Source organism: Falco peregrinus, chromosome 6 (genome assembly GCF_023634155.1).
Source record: "Falco peregrinus isolate bFalPer1 chromosome 6, bFalPer1.pri, whole genome shotgun sequence".
NCBI lineage: Eukaryota > Metazoa > Chordata > Aves > Falconiformes > Falconidae > Falco > Falco peregrinus.
The window spans coordinates 14782525-14797122 of NC_073726.1; the positions used below are offsets into that span (position 1 = coordinate 14782525).

The 14598-nt window shown below is 36.9% G+C and overlaps 1 protein-coding gene across 8 annotated transcripts in view; it reads right to left on the reverse strand.

The window, feature by feature from the left end:
• The window catches only part of FOXP2 (forkhead box P2), a 445011-nt gene that overhangs the window by 304888 nt on the left and 125525 nt on the right, over positions 1-14598 (reverse strand). For all 8 annotated transcript variants that reach the window (XM_055807415.1, XM_055807412.1, XM_055807411.1 and 5 more), the window contains exon 3: positions 2609-2692. The gene's annotated coding sequence lies outside the window, so the exon portion shown is untranslated. The remainder of the gene's footprint in view (positions 1-2608; positions 2693-14598) is intronic.

A 14598-nucleotide genomic window follows, 5' to 3' on the forward strand; every position in this document is an offset into this window, starting at 1 on the left:
ATCCAGCTGTAACTGTACTACTAATAGTCCCCAGAAGCGTCCATTTAAGTCATCAGTCCAAAAATGGAACATTTTTTCTCTGCTTTCACATTTTTCCAATATGGATTTTTTCTTGGTTTTAATTGTTCCAACTCTTAACTCGGTTTTCTGAAACTTACTCCTGATCAGTTAAGTCATCTATTGAAAGACAGGACAGAAAGCAAACAGAATATTTCTCTCTGTTATTTAAAAATTACTCATGAATGCAATTTTATTTTTATGTATTTCTATCACTATTTTTATGACTGAATCCCAATTTTCAATCAGTGCAAAGACAGTGTCCTGCCATAAAAAAACATCAACTCTAAATGACATACTGAAGAACTAGCATGCAGAATTTACTACTGTTTCCTCATGGACTACAAAAACATTCCCTCTCCAGCTTCACATACTGCAAGAAATAGAGACCAGTGCTAAAAAAGCCAGAGATTTTTTTTACAGAAAGCATTTTTATAGATTGTGTTTAACTCAGAAGTTATGGAATAAAATAATGGAAGAAACAGAGTAAGTTACTTTCCTCCATATGCCTTAAGTTCCAGACATACTGGAATTCAATAAAATGATACTGCCAAACTATTATAGATGCACAAGTCAGTATTACTGTATTTCTCACATTATTTGGTACAGAACACAGTAGATTTCCAGAAAAAAATATCCTTAAAAAAATGAAAATTACTTGCTGGCTCACCAGATTTCATTTACTACACAGTTACTACACATTTACCACGCAGTTTCTATCAAACCAAACAGTTCTCCAAAATATTGAAACCATCTATGAAGAAATAATATAGTATTACTACAGAGAAGTTATACCATTCAGATATGTGTATAAATATGTGATAGAAAAACAGTCATATTTTCATTGCTACCTAGAAAGCAAAGAATATTACCTTTTTTATTTTTTCTCCATTGGGTAATGTAAGAAAAAACACTGTTTTGCAAGTATATTACTACATGTTAACATACAGCCACACACAAATATATGTGATGCCAGTAACATCTGTTTGAACGCCTGAAACATAGTTTCCCTGTATAATGCTGTATATCCTTTGATTTACAACATTGCTAAAGCTAATATTGTATATTTTCTTCTTTCTATGGTTTCACCATATTCATACTGTACCCTCCAAGCCAGTTCCTAAAGTCCTTGGAAAAACATGCAGTTAAATTGGAAGAAAGGAATTTTCCTTTCTTATTACCAAGTGGGTAAAGACAGTCACAGTGAAACACGTATCAGGACAGTCCTGTTTTGCACTGCTTTGAATTAGGTTAAAAAGGTCTGTGCTTCCTCCCAGAGGGTGAAACTTTAGAAAACTTGTTATAAACATAGTTTCAACACTAATTACTCTCACCATCATTAACTCCTCGGCAACTACTTCTTTTTCTTGCCCTTCTCAGCTACCAATTCATGAAGATGGATGTATAAATATTATGGAGTATATGGGTATATCTGTATACTTCGTAATACCTTAGTAGTTACTGCACATGGCACACAGGGAAATAATACATATTTACATTGGCAGCAGTGGTGTATATCAAAGCAGTTGGGCCTGGTTCCTATTATGGTGAGTTATTTTGTTGTACCTTGTTGAAATTTGAATCTGTAAGATTTAGTATTAGGCACCAGTTGAGCATATTTTGCAATTTATACATTAAAATATTGCCTGACATTTTGATTTTGAAAAATTATGGAAATAATCCCAAGAAATTTTCTGCCCCTGTAGGAAAAGCAAACTGTGAACAATTGCAACATTCTACATGTTGATTTAATTCTTTATTGCAATAGCAAGTATGAAAAATCTGAAATAGAAGTGAGTGGCTTGCTAAGCTCTCACATTACACTAATTCCTTGGCAATGTCCTTTTCCAGATCTCTCTATGGTAAAAAAACTAATACACAGTTATTCATGGCTCATTCAAGATAGCTATGAAGGTCTGGAGCAAAACAAGCTATTCAATGCAGGCATGCCAAGTCCCAGGGGGTACCATACCCACGAAGTGTTTCTTCACAGCAGGTTCAGACTGTTAATACACAACGCAATTCAAACAGGACTTGAACTCATGGTCCTTGACATCATGGAGTATTCCTGGTTACCAGTGGAATAGACATAATCCCAGTTTCAGGAAACTAGGAACACCCAAACTCAGGGATTCATCACTATTTAATCTTGCCTTATAACATTTTAATTTATTTCAAAAAATGTTTATACAAATACGGTCTAAAATAATTTTCTAAAGAAATTTGCATAATTATCATACTCCTAGTGCAGCTGATTTAATGAAACAATACAGTGAAACTTTAGTCCAGAGTTCCAGAGACCTTGGTGAGAGATCCATGTTTTCATTTATCTTTGTGGCAGGTGCTGGAACAGCAGATAGGGAAAGCCTACATGACTTAAATATTCTCTGGTATCTAGTCATAACACTAGCAGTCATACATCTCAGCGAATCAGAGGAAACAGAGATCAGCTATTTCAATATGGACTGGTAAGCAAGAATAGCAATTCCAGAACAAAAGAAAGTTGCAAAAAATAATACTCAAAGATATGTGATGCTTGACCTGTACTCACCTGCTTCTTCTAAGTCTCAAAAAGACCTTTTAACTTCAACCTTGAACTGAAGTGATGTCCAAAATCGATTCCAGTACCACCATCCTGACAAGAAAAAAGAGAAATGCTTACAGCTATTTAAACATTGTCGAATTTTTTTTTAAAAAAATGCCTTTATCACACCTTCTAATTAGTTTCAGATGTGCATAAGCTGATTGTAAGTATTCTGAAAGAAAAAGGAAGGAGTTATTATTTTTAAGTTTTGTATTTTGACATAGACATTTTGGTTAAAAGACCAAGCAAGTTGATAGAGAAAGATTCCCTTAACAAGCAGTCACCTTAAATGTAGTCCACAAAAAACAGAATTGTTCATCAAGTTTCTGCCTTGCAACAGAGAGACAGATAAGGCATCACTCAAAATCTAGACTTATTTTTATTATTTTATTTTTCTTATTAAAGTACCTAAAGGCAAATAAGAGGGAGGCTTCCCTGAAGTAGTTTGTTCCAGAGAACTGCACACAGTATCACTACCAGTAAGTTCACAGGGTCATCTGAAGGAAAGGGACAGAAGCTGGGAGACAGCATGCCAATGCAATTTAAATCTATATGAATTTCAGGAAGGACAAAAGGACAAGTGAAAAGAAAAAAAAAAACCAAACCAGCTTTGAAGCTGAGACTATGACTGCATTGAAGGGAGAAGGTTGGACAACGCAGAAGAAATAAAGGCCATGCAGGTCTGTAGAAAGTATATGTAGATTGCATCTAGGCCTGAGCACATTTCTCTTTGCTGAAACCACAGATAATCAATTCTACATCTATGCTAGTATACTCACATGTGCTCCAAGACAGAGGGGCTGCATGCAAACTGTCTAATGGATGTGGTCAAATAAACGTCTGGGTAAATTTCTGGAACAATATTAGTTTGTGAAGACCTAAACTGTGGCAGAGACCTAGAAATATTTCCAAGCATTGTTTAATTTACTAATATGGATGTAGCCTTAATGCCTGAAACTCTGCTATTTCTGAGGTTGATCCTACCAGCGTCTCGATGGTGCCTCTTGGCAATTCTCCCTTGCTGACAAGGTCAGATAGAAGCAGACTGAAGAGTAAAATGAATGTAGAATTTTATAAAGAAAAGACTGCTTTCCCACAGTTTAAAAAAACTCCTGTGCTCCAACTGGCATTATTAATACACACTTTGTTACAAGATGTTTGGACATTTAAAAGAGCTGCAGCTCTAACTTCTTCCTTTGTTTGTAGAGTGTAACAAAACCTGCTGGGAAGGTCGAAGTTCCTAGAAAACTGAAAGCTACCTGGCAGCCTCTGTAGTAGAGCAAGTGAAGAAGGAAGAGCAAAGAATGACAGGCTGGAGGAATAAACACTACGTGAAACCACTGCACAGTAGGACAGCACTGGGAAATGAGAAGGCAATCTTATGAGCCCTTAATACAAAGAGAAAAAAGAAGAAAATGTTAAAACCCGGTAAGGATCCTAAGGCAAATATGAGGAGGTGAAGGTGGGTGGCAATTCTTAAAAGTTGTTGAGAAGTAAAATGTGTGTCAATGAAACTGCTTGATGGTCATGTGTTCACCCTGGATCCAGAATGAAAATGTCCAACCAAATGTCCAAGACAGAATCATTCACCTTGCTCTCCTATTTCCCATTAAAAGATTGCAGGTATAAATCTTTGAAGTTTCTGGTGCATCTGAAGTCTAGACAGAAATACATCTTATGGTTATTTTTTCAACAATATGTATCATTTGTTATCAGATGTTAATACGTAAGCCTCAGCCATCAATATTCTGTTATTTCTCTTTTTTCCTACATTCCTTTATGCCAAAAAAATTTTCAAATAATCACTTCTCTTAGGTTGGATTGTATTAAACATCACATTTTGCTTCACCTCAGAAACAGAACCAAGATAGTTATCTCGTATATGAAACCTTACACAAAAACATGGCCTATTTTGTCAAGATACAGCCTTCTTAGATGAAAAATTTTGTGATAACATTTTAATTATTCTCAATATGAAAACAACAACACTCATTAGTCTTGATTATTAAATTTTTATCTTTCTTCTTTTTGAATTTCAGGATTTCCACGATTTTTCAGAAGTAAGGAAGGAATATTTAAGTGGGTGGGATTGTACATCGTAGATGTGTCACAGACAGATGGCAGGCCTTACATACCATCTTTCTTTTTGCCAATACAAATCTTCACCTTTAGATAAACTTATCTTTTGACCTATGTTTCATTTATGCTACTTCCCTGTGTGGTTTACCTGATGAAGGCAGCTGCCTCTTAAAAATACTTTTGCCATAAACATTGCATTGTTTTGATTTTGGTTTGCATCCTAAAACCTGGACTTGAATCATTCCAGTTATTCCAGTTTAATAATAAGATTTCTCTACCTTCCCTCCAACTGAGCCAGCACATTCCATCCCTTGGGCCACAGCAGGTAGATCTTTAATGTCATTGTTTACCTGCCCCTTACTGACAGTGCTTACAGAGTTATTTTTTCAGTTCTTCGATACCTAACAATTCCATCTGAATTCCATGTAAATCTTAGCAGTTTACAATCAAGTTCACAGCACTTGCCAACCAAAGCTTTAAAAGCAACCTGACAGAATTTATTTTTTAAATACAGTTGCAGCGGATCAAAGTTGAAGCAATTCTGGCAGCTCAACGTACCATTGTTTACTCAAGCAGGAACACTCATCAAGTAAACACTAGAATACAACTGAACTGGAAGTCACCTGTGGGCTGCTCATCTTTGACTTCCCATTCAGGTCCCTAAAATTTGAGTCAAACAAGCAAATACCACAACTTCTGTAGTATCTGAGAAAGAAAAAGTGCACTGGTCAATGACTGATTTAATCTGGTATGTAGATGCTCATTAAATTGTAGATTTAGAGGAATTCTAATAAGTTGGGTTTTTTTCAAATGATAAATGTGTAACAATTGTGATCACCACCACTACAGAAGCTAGACAGATAATAGATGTATTTTCGACACTGACAATGTTGCGCAGTTTAGGTAGCATTTTATCATACAATATGCTGCACGAGACTTCTTACATAATAAAGTATTATTCATTATGAGCACAACTAACAGAATTTGGCTCTTATTTATGTGAATTGTCACAGTTGTTTCAGAAATCACTAGAATATAAAAATAAATATTTAATTCAAAATGAAAGCCAAATCCATTCCTAGATGAAGACATCCCCTTGAAACTTCACTTAAATAAATACATACAATGCCCCTGTGCTGTAAGCCATAAAATATTCCAATGAAGTACTACTCACCAAAGCATTCCTATTTGAGAACACGGTTGAGGGCCACCTATATAAGGTATCTTCAGATAGACAGTTTTAGATCAGATAGATTGGGCCAAAGACACAACTGGTTTCAGTAAAGGAAAAATTACTTGCTAGAGAGATGAATTATTATTTTAAAGGCATACGCATTCAATGGTATCCATAGCTTCCACCTTTCCATTGTATAGCTCTCCCATGCAATTAAAAGAAGACTTAATTCATAACAGGACTTCTGAGAAAGTCTTAAATTGCACTATGCCAACAGGATATCCTGAATTTTATTTGAAAATACATTATTTACACACAATCTATAATGCATATCTTTGAAAAGTAGAAATAGAAATGTTTAAAGTTACTTACTAGTCAGACTATATATTTTCAGTTATATTTAAACTACTTCAAGACATTAATCTACACCACAAAAAAAATGCACTTTACAAGAATATTACATAAATTACAGAAATGCAAATAGAGAAAAAAAAAAATCTTTTTTTCCTCCTGAATCCAAGTAGAGGTAGACAATTTCTGCGACAGAGAAATACTCAGACGCTCATAACTAGATGAGCACTACTGAATACCATTATACTTAACAAGAACATGCAAAGTAAATTAGTAGTTATGTTTTATAATCATTCCAAAGTTAAATGAACCTATGAAAAGACCTTCATACTACTGTGATCTCATTAGCCAATTTTTACATTAGCATTTAAAACAAATGATGACTGGATTTTGTTATATTATCAGTGGATCCAAACAAAAGTACTGTGGTGGTGGGAGAAGCAGTCTTTTTTTAGCTGGCAGAGAGAAAATTATTAATTCCTGAATGCTTCTTGAATTGTCAACCTTCCCCACCTGTATCTTTTCCAAAATTTTTAACGAATTATATTTATTTAAAAAAATTCACATTACATTATATACCACTAAAATTAATATTTTATAATTTTCTCATCATGAAATTTGCAAATAAAAATATCTATACTGAATTAATTAAGACAACATGCAACTATGCGAAGAAACAGGTCAAGGAAAATAATAAAATTTAGAGAAAAGCTGTAAAAAATTTACTATTTCATGCCTTGGAAATTGCCCAGTGACAGAAAAAAATAGTGACATGGACCAACTATTATCATCAAGTTCCAAAATGTTCCATTCACTGAGTAACTGATGTACAGCTTACATGTAGCTCCTCCTGTTGGGTTGAAGCTGGGATAGTGGGGTAGTGTGTGTTACATTTAGGTGTTACTTATCCTAAAGATTAATAGGACACTGATTACCTGTACTTATCAAGGCACGCTGGAGAAAATGGAGACAGAACAAATAAACTGCATGCCTGGAGCAAAGGTAAAATCACCCCTCCTCAGTCTTTTCCAAAACCTCCACAGCAGTGTTGCCTGACTAGTTGGGTACACAGACTAAACCACCCCTGAGGCAGGACTAACTTGCTTGACTTGCCCTTACATGATAGAAACCCCATGTTGACACTAATCTTATAAGTATGCATGACACCAATATCATATTCATGGAGATTTCTGAACAATTTATCTAACATGCACAGGTACCATGCCTTACTTCATTTTCAGGAATGTCTGTCTGTCTTCTGAAAACCTGTAATTTATTGTAAGACAGCTCAGAGAAGAACCACTTTCAACTTGTTGAATTTTCTTACCTTACTAAACTGCAGCAGCCTACAGTAATTGGGGGAAAAGAATATATGTAAAAAAAAAAAGAAAACAATTTACTATTCCTAAATTGTTTGATCTACAATACAACAAACTCAATGGCACTGCAATTTTGTGAATTATTTCCAGAATTATAATTTGTTTCTCACATTTTTTCATGTGACACGATTAGAAGGGATTCAGGAATACTATCAGATAAGAATGCAGAAGTAACAACTTGAAAAATATTATCTCATAAGAGCACATATATAGTGATCATCCTGGGTTGTCTTACGTATGTAGTTTGTTCTTGTAGGGACAGGTATGTACAGATTTATAAATGAGTAATGTGTAAAGCCTAAGAGCACCTGACCCTTCTGCCACAATGTATGCACCATATTACACACTCACTCACTCACAATAGGAGGTTGTCTAGTCCGAACTGGGTAAAGCAGCACCTGAATTTAGACCCGGTCACTTAGGACATCAGCCACGATACATCTTCCAAGCTTTCAAAAAAGGCAATCCCACGATCTTCTCTAGGCAACTTGTTCTGCAGCATAGTTGTCTTTTCACTGAAAATCTTTTTCCTTATATTGAATCAGAACCTTCCCACATAAAAGCTCTACACATTCCAACTGCTCCTTCACATAAAAGGCAACCCTACCACCTCTACCTCTTCTGTAGATTTTGCATCCATCCATCACTGAACTCCCACCATTTAAGTTGTTCTGCCACTTGCAGTTTATTCCAATGCCATAGTTCTGCATCTGCATGCGGAGCTCTAGCTTATTCTGTTTCTTCCCCACCCACAAAAATCCCGTTGAAACAAATAAATTGAAAACCCAACAAAACCAACTATAAAATATAAAAAAATAAAGAGCCACACAAACAACTTCCAGCAGAAAAGAAACACAGAACAGTTAAATTCCACCCCCAAAACAATGCAGAACTCACCTGATCAATCAAAATACTCAAAAATAATCCACTATCTGCCAGAAAACACGACACACACCCCCTTTAAGCTTCTAATACCAGAAAGAAAATGGGGGGGGGGGGGGGGGGGAGAAGATAAATAAGCCAAACAAACTGTGGGGAAAATGGAAAATGAGAGGAAAAAAGCCCAAACAACTAAATAAGAAAAGATTCTAAGACAACCTATTTGGGCAACCACAATCTCCTGCCAAAAAAAAGCTGCCATGAAAATACAGGCACTGGTCTCGCTAGTTGCTGTCATCTCCATTAGCTGACTGTTCACAATATCTGCTAAGTAGGTGTTTCCCACTTTGGCTGCACTCGCTCATCAGCATGGGGCTTCCATGCCCTTACCACATCCTCAGGTTGGGCACCTCTAGGACAGCTTACGCTGCTTATGAGGTTGCTTCAATACTGATATGATCACCATGGTTAGATACAGAGAATTGTGACAAACTACATGCCCAGAAGATAACTGGATCCTCGCAGAGGTCCAGACCCTAAACCCAGAATTTGGCATGACTTAATTTATTGCGACTTTTGCAGAGAAGAAAAGGGGTTTATGTCCTTGATGGTTATACTACTTCGCAGAGACCCTGCCCAGTGACCTGAGTAAGGGGCCTCCCTAGAGGACACCGTTCACACATCTCTGTCATCCATTCCTTGGTCCCCTACTTAGAGCTACATCGAAGTGTGGACAGAAAACTCATACAAACAAGCCAGTCCTTCCTACAGACACAAATGCATAAGCAAGTCTTCAGCTCTGCTGTATTTTCATATGGACCACTTCAGGTAACTGGGCAAGCTCAGATTCAGGGGTTTGGGGGGGATTTTAGGGCTTCCCCCCCCCCCCCCCCCCAAAAAAAAAAAAAAAAAAAAAAATCAGAGAATGATCGCTCTTGATTATCAGATGATTACCAGATACATCTGCAAGTTAACAGCCCATTCATATTAAACAACCCAATGACTCCCCTTCAGCAATGGCCAGGGAAGAAGACACTGGGAAAGACAGAGGATATAAACATAACCCATGTTCTGAACCAATCCCTAAAGACACCTAAGAAACTGAGCACCTTCATAACACTGAAAAATATCCCTGTAAGTATGGTAGATAAATATTAGGGCTGTTAGATATTTCTGCCTGTCTTGAACGAGTACACGTCACATCGGGGTATGACCCAAAGTAAATTTCTAGCCACTGTCAATAACTGCTTTGATGTAGATTGGAATCTATGTCCTTGAAGGGGCAACAAAAGCCCCAAAACCCCTACCACTATTTCAAAGAAGGTCACTGAATAAAAATGAGTAAGCTTGTTAGAACGAAGAAAAAAGGAACAGATACAAGAGTCACAACTTTACAGGTGGCGCGGAGACTGATTAAAGACACCTTTTGCAAGCCCAGAAGAAATGCATACAACTTATCAAAAAAGACTGAGAAAATCCAGAGAAGGGAGCTGTCATGAACAAACAGGATGAAGGAGGTTATTTGAAAGAAAAAAGGCATCCTTCTCAAAGCTTCAAGTTGTGTCCAAGTGAGGAAAATGAAAAGGACTGTAATCTCTGGGGGGCTTAAACATAAATATACAGTCAGGTGTCAGAGAGCTGCAGGGAGCAGCACCTGCACATGGACATCTCCCACCACCCCTGGCCCCCAGCCCATAGGGAGCCCACACTATCAGACACCTCAGTGGGGACAGGCCAAGGCTGGGGGTTGGGATCAGGCCTAGTAAGGAGCCTCCCACATACAGCCCCCTAGGAGCTTCTGCCAACGGCTGGCAGAGAAGGGGACAGAAAAAAATTGGGTTTGCATCCACGGTAGAGGAGATAGGAGAAGTTCCTAGGCCAGATAGCCTCCTTAGAGAGATACATGAAAGGACCTATCTTAAACTGAAGTGCCATTAGGGAAGGCAAGAACAAAAAGACAAACAGAACTCTAACAGATTATTTCACCAGAATGTAACCCATCAAGAGCTCTAAAGGAACATGAGTATGGAATAGCTGAAATTTAATAATGGACAAATGCTTGTTTCAAATTGTCTTAACATTAAAGGAAGATGGTAAATGTAAAATCAATCCTAAAAATCTAGAGAAGATCCTATAGAAGATGGAAAACTACAGACCAGTATACATGGAGTTCACATTAGACATCTTAGTACAGACTACAATAAAGAATATGCGTATATATGACATGTTGGGAAAGAGTCAACATTTTGGTATGAAAAGGAAAACCACGTCTCAGATGATCACCGTTTTCTGAGAAGTCTCTGAGAACATGGACAAAAGAGGTCCACTTGTAAGTCATGTATTTCCAAAAATCATTTTATAAGCTCTCTTACCCAAAGTCGTAAAAGAACTTAAACTTCATGGGAGAAAAAAAAGGAGGTCTTTGCACTGCTTAAAACAATTATATATTAACTTAAAATTATAAATAAATACAATAAAATTATAATAATCTTAACCATATTAGGAATAAAAATAAATGACAGTCTGCAGTATTTCTCAGAAGGAGATCAGCAATGGAGCACCCATCTCTAAGAAGGCCAGTGCTGTTCACTGCATTCAAAAATTACCTGGAAAGGGAATCAGCCATGATGTGACAACATTGTCTCTAACATTAAACCATGTGTAGTAAAGATGAGGGCAGACTGAATAACTGCAGAAAGAAAATATTATACTGAACATGAAGTGATATATAACCAGTAATATTTAAAGAGAAGAAATGTATAAAGATGTGTACAGAGAAGACACAATCCTAACTGTGCAATGATGGGCTTTGTACAACTTAAAAATGAGCATTTGCAACTATAAATTATGGTCATATGAAAATCTTGGCTTGACTTTCAGCTGCAGTCAAACCCAACAACAGGAAGTGCTAGGACATGGGGTGAAAAAGTGAAACAGAAAGATCATCATGCAACTGTATAAATTCAGTGGCAATGCAACAGTATCTAGAATCTAGTATATAGCTCTTTCTCCCTTTCCCTCACTAGCCAAAAAAAGTTACAGCAGACCTGCAGAAGATTCAGAGAGAAACAGAACAGTCAAAAATACAGATGGCTTCTGTACAGGCAATAGCTATAGAGATAAAAAGATAGCTATGGAGATAAGAAGGGCACAGAGGCGGCCAACACTCCAGCGTAAGAATTAACAAACCAAGCTACTGGAAACATGTTTGAAACAAATAAAAGGGTGATTTCTTACAAAATGTGTAACTGAGCTACAGGACATCAGAGATGTTAAAGTCCTTGGTGGATCTAGAGTGGCTTGGACCTCATACCCAACTGTGGGCCACCCACACATAGGCTAAAATGCTTCTCACATCACTGCATTATAATGCATTAAAAGCTGCAAGCATGCAGAAGTATGCTTTTTAAAAAAAAAAGAAAAATAAAAAAGCTAGACAGAAATATGTGGCTTCCTGGAGGCCAAAAGGCCCTAATAACTATAAATGTGTGAAGCAAACTGAGAGGAGGAGAACAGGCAGTGGTACAGATCATTTTCAAGGACTTCCAGGCCTTCAGCTATAGCTGTGTCCAGCTTTCAAGAACCACATGTGTTCCACTCATGGTTCCCCACCTCCCACTGTGTAGTCACTTGCATAATGAGATCTATTTTCTTCCTGTAAATTAGATGATCCCCAAAGCACACCCACTGATGTCCTGTTCCTCATCTGTAACTGATGACAGACACACTCACCAAAGAGGCCTTGCTCCTAGGAAGCAGCAGACCTAAATGGAGTGTCCCCTAATTTCTGGACGGTGACTTCTGCATCACTATGCTTGTGGAGGAAAGCCATATGCTGCTACTAAATGCTGACTGCAGCCAGGGCAGTGGTATGGCTGGTTACTGCTGGCGGGCAGAGATCTGTGGCTTACTAGGCACAACAGATCCTGTGACACTATCCTCTCGAGAGTCCAGGCCATCCGACTTGACTTTTACTCACCTCCATACACATTACTTTTGGCTATCGTCATTTGATCTTGATATTTTGTTGCATTTAATTACCTGTAGCAGAAAAAGAAAATAGTAGCCACTGAGACCTATACAAAATGATCCTATGAGAGGACAGGGCAACTATGGACACCTGGTATTTTCTACTTTTCAGTCTTTTATCCTCATACTGTTACAGAAGAGTGATGAAAACTACAGAAACCAACTGCTTTGAGCAGGAGGACTAGGGGTGTGCCAGAATGTTGAGTAACCAGTGCCTGGGTTGAGAAGAAGGGACAATTTGTCAATAAATTATATACAAGGCATTTCAAATATGAGCCACAATGAATCTTCACCTTCTCTCTACACACATGCAAGAGTTCAAGCATATGTAAAAGGGATTCTGCATGAGCTTTGTACATACAATTGTGCAAGTGAACTAAGTAGTACATTTTCAAATCTCTAATATGCAAAGGATCTGAGCTGTAATAAAAAGATCTGGTTCCTTAATAACTATGAAGAAAAAATGCTGTAAACTGTTATCCCTTTACAATAGTTTTCTTGTGGATGTTTCATAAATTGCCCTTTTTTTTTTCCCCTGATAGATGCATGTCCAGCCTACATGACACATACATAGATGTACCTCAAAGAAGTTGATTCATTTTTGTTAGCAGAAACTCTCATCAACAAAACAGTACTTTCAGTTAAGAAAAAAAATTCAAAAATAAGTTTTTATCCACCCTTCTGTTCAAAACCAGCATAAAAGCTCATATTAATTGTAATTATAACTGAAGTAACTGGTATTATATTAACAGCTAATCGCTATGGAGCAGGATAAGAACATCAGTAAAGACACACGATATAAATCTAGCCCTGCTGGTCTCCCAAATCACTCATTACCAAAATTTTGCAGACAATAATTTCATATTTTATTAAGAAAAATTTGCATGAGTGATTAGCTTCTAAGTTGGACCTTAGATAGAAAAAGTAATTGCAGGCTTCCTAAAATGTTTTTCACTTGGTCATTGGAAGTAGCTGCTCTGAAAAACCCTGGCTGTGTTCTAGCCACACTTTCCTCAGATCTCAGATCCAGTGTGACTTTTGAGACAAGAACTTTAAATTGTACGAAGAAATTTGAATTCAGCTTTTGAAAATAAACTGTATGCAGGGTCCAAATGTTGTCTGCAACTTTTGGAAATGGTCTCATCTACCTGCAGAACTGCAGTACAAGTTTTCTCAATTAGTAGGTTTCTGTATGTGATCCCACAGTAACTACAGAGGTAGTATCTTCTACTACTATTTTTCGTTACCTTTTGGACAATACTGTCACAGCAGCAAAGCATCTTACCCTAGTAAATTAAACCATTGATAGAAACCAAAGAAAGAATGACCAAATCTTTAATTGTCACCAAAAAAATGTATTTGTTTCTAAAGAAACAAGTGTGCAGGAATGAGGTTAACCTATTTAATGGATTATAAACGTCTAAAAATTTTCAAATAAATGAAGGGCGTAAGTTATTTTAGGCATTTATACAAATTCTTATTTCTGCATCAACTTTCATAATGAGTAAAACAATTCCCTTAGCAACCTACTGCACTGTATGATACACATGTTGCTCATGAAACACAAAACATCTTTTGTCTGAAGCATATACATAAGAACATAATAAGAATGTGGATAGCTTTTTTATTTTAAAAGCAGCAAAGTTTCTTGCACAGACATTTTCCTATTTTTATGCTCATCTTTGCGACTTTCTTCAGTCAGTCAATCAATTTTACATTAATAAAATGGCCCTCGTACAAACACCCCTGGCCACTGTACAAACTCAATATAAAATAAATACAGTAAAATATTAGTAAGCTAAACTACATATTTTTGCCTTCCAAAATATTAACATTATTTGCTTTTAAGAAGGAATGACTGAAATGCATATGGGAAGAGAATCCTGGCAGGTAAGAACTTCACTTCAAAAAGGTACAATGTGATCAACTTTTGCCAGTAACAACTTTGGCTGTTGCAGAGCCAACAAACTTTAATTTGTGACAATTGGCTGAATATGATCCTGTGCAAATTCCTGTCAGGGATATGAGTCTGATTCAATGCCCCGTAAGAAAAACCTTTCCACTGA